Genomic DNA, 3403 nt, shown 5'->3' on the forward strand with positions numbered 1-3403 from the left:
CTGTCACCCTCTGGTTCATCACAGCACCCTCTGGTTCACCCCTGCTGCCACCCTCTGGTTCAGCACTCACCCTTGCCACCCTCTGGTTCATCACAGCACCCTCTGGTTCACCAGTGCCACCCTCTGGTTCATCACAGCACCCTATGGTTCATCACTGCCACCCTCTGGTACACCACTGCCACCCTCTGGTTCACCACTGCCACCCTCTGGTTCATCACAGCACCCTCTGGTTCACCACTGACACCCTATGGTTCACCCCTGGCACCCTCAGGTTCAGCACTCACCACTGCCACCCTCTGGTTCATCACAGCACCCTCTGGTTCACCCCTGCTGCCACCCTCTGGTTCAGCACTGCCACCCTCTGGTTCATTACTGCCACCCTCTGGTTCGCCACTGCCACCCTTAGGATCATCACTGCCACCCTCTGGTTCATCACTGCCACGCTCTGGTTCACCACTGCCACCTTCTGGTTCACCACTGCCACCCTCTGGTTCATCACAGCACCCTGTGGTTCACCACTGACACCCTCTGGTTCATCACAGCACCCTCTGGTTCACCACTGACACCCTCTGGTTCACCCCTGCCACCCTCAGGTTTAGCACTCACCACTGCCACTCTCTGGTTCATCACAGCACCCTCTGGTTCACCCCTGCTGCCACCCTCTGGTTCAGCACTCACCACTGCCACCCTCTGGTTCATCACCGCACCCTCTGGTTCACCACTGTCACCCTCTGGTTCACCACTACCACCCTCTGGTTCATCACTGTCCCCCTCTGGTTCATCACTGCCACCCTCTGGTTCATCACAGCACCCTCTGGTTCACCAGTGCCACCCTCTGGTTCATCACAGCACCCTCTGGTTCACCCCTGCTGCCACCCTCTGGTTCAGCACTCACCACTGCCACCCTCTGGTTCATCACAGCATCCTCTGGTTCACCACTGTCACCCTCTGGTTCACCCCTGCCACCCTCTGGTTCATCACAGCACCCTGTGGATCACCACTGCCACCCTCTGGTTCATCACAGCACCCTCTGGTTCACCACTGGCACCCTCTGGTTGGCCCCTGCCACCCTCAGGTTCAGCACTCACCACTGCCACCGTCTGGTTCATCACAGCACCCTCTGGTTCACCACTGCCACCCTCTGGTTCATCACTGCCACCCTCTGGTTCATCACAGCACCCTCTGGTTCACCAGTGTCACCCTCTGGTTCATCACTACCATCCTCTGGTTCACCACTGCCACCCTCTTGTTCATCACTGCCACCCTCTGGTTCATTACAGCACCCTCTGGTTCACCAGTTCCACCCTCTGGTTCATCACTGCCACCCTCTGGTTCACCACTGCCACCCTCTGGTTCATCACTGCCACCATCTGGTTCATCACCGCACCCTCTGGTTCACCAGTGCCACCCTCTGGTCCATCACTGCCACCCTCTGGTTCACCACTGCCACCCTCTGGTTCATCACTGCCACCCTCTGGTTCATCACATCACCCTCTGGTTCACCAGTGCCACCCTCTAGTTTATCACTGCCACCCTCTGGTTCACCACTGCCACCCTCTGGTTCATCACTGCCACCCTCTGGTTCACGCCTGCCACCCTCAGGTTCAGCACTCACCACTGCCACCCTCTGGTTCACCACTGTCACCCTCTGGTTCACCACTACCACCCTCTTGTTCACCACTGTAGATAATGGGGGGAAAGCACACCTGCCTAGCCTCAACTGAGATGAATTAATTTGGGGCTGGTTAATGTGTCACTGAATTTGTGCTTCAAGTCTGACACCTGCTTCCTTAGCTGTAAGTGCTTCCTGTTGCAGTTATTTGTTTTACAGGAGCATTGTGCCAGACTTGTAACTATTCTCTGACCCTGCTTTGAGGGTCAAAGCAGGGTCAGAGAATAGTTGCAAGTAGGCAACTGAACTCTGGAGGGGCCCCTCAGGAAGCACTACAGGGAATGGTTACAAATTAGCTTGAACTTTTGCACCTGCTAAGTGCTTTCTGTTTTCCAAAATTCTTTTTTCTGCCATTTCGCGAGATTCGCAGGGCACGAATTTGTGCAAAATCGAACTTGCAATCCGCAAATTCATGCGAATTTGTGGATTTCTTTTTTTTGCGTGTTCGTGCAGTTTTTCGCTTATTCGCGGACCGCTTGCAGCGCACCGACCCCGAGGTTGCCCATGCGCTTGTGTATGGGCGCGGCCATCTTATTTGCGTGACGTGTTTCGTTTCCGGGCGCTAGTTGCATGCTCGCGAAAACTTACCCACGCGGTCCTCTATGGGCGCGGCCATCTTGTTTTTCATTCACTGCTATGGTTTTGGGCATGCTACCTTTCTATCCATCTTACATCTTTGTAATCCTATGTCTTTCTGAACTTTTTTTTTTTTTGCTTATTATCTCTCTCTTCAATTTCCTACATCTATATATATATATTTTTTTTACTTTTTGTGACATTATTACCTACTTTATTTCTTTCGCTCTCTCTTATTTTCTTTCACACCTATTCTTCTTTCCTTCTTCTTGTGCCCAGGACATTGGCTAAGGGAGGCAACAAGGGCAAGGGGAAGGGCCCAGTACCCCGTACCCGGCTCCCTTGCGGGCGTTTGAGGGGGGAGGAAGTCCAGGCCAGGGAGATCTTCTCTGCGGTGGAGGTGGCCGCCTTGATGGTTTTTGTCCAAGTCCACCTCCCTAAAACCGTGGCAGCAGGTGGGGGATTGCTTTCGGTTACGGCCTCCGGGAGTGTCGCCAGCTGTGGGAGAAGGTGTGCCGGCGCATGTATAAGGAGTCTGGGGTCCGGCACACCTACCAGCAAGTGTCGCACCGGTGGAGTGACATCCTGGACCGGGAGCATGACATGCTTGACCTGCTAGGATTGGAGATCCCTGGCCTTGGTAAGTAGCTATTTAATAACTACTTTTTTCCTTCTGCTCTGTTATATTGCTAATCTATTCTTTTGCCTGAAGAGTACGAATGCTGCTTATTCGATTACATTGCAGGTAAATTAATGTTTAAATAGCTTCTGTCATTGCCGGTGCTCGCCTGGTTATTGGCGTTGCTACTATGCTTACTTGTTTGCAACTTTTTAGTCATTTGAGAGCATTCCTGCGTAATGCTAGAGACAGTAGACTCAAGTCTAGTCCTTCTTTGTACTCCTGCTGCTGCCACTTTGAAGAGATAGTGGTGGATTGATACGTTGAGTATATTATTTATTAATTGCTATAGGACATTTGTTAGTGGTCTGTAATCATGATGACGGACTGTGTCTGTCACGCGACGTCTCGTGCTGCTGAGTGATGGCAGTTGTAGTAGAACCTTTTTGTTGTTGATGTAGTTAGTGAATTACATAACTTTCCTATTAGACGGTCTGCGAATCCTGCAATACTGTACTACTATCCTCCTAGTTGAC

Source organism: Lissotriton helveticus, chromosome 7 (genome assembly GCF_964261635.1).
Source record: "Lissotriton helveticus chromosome 7, aLisHel1.1, whole genome shotgun sequence".
NCBI lineage: Eukaryota > Metazoa > Chordata > Amphibia > Caudata > Salamandridae > Lissotriton > Lissotriton helveticus.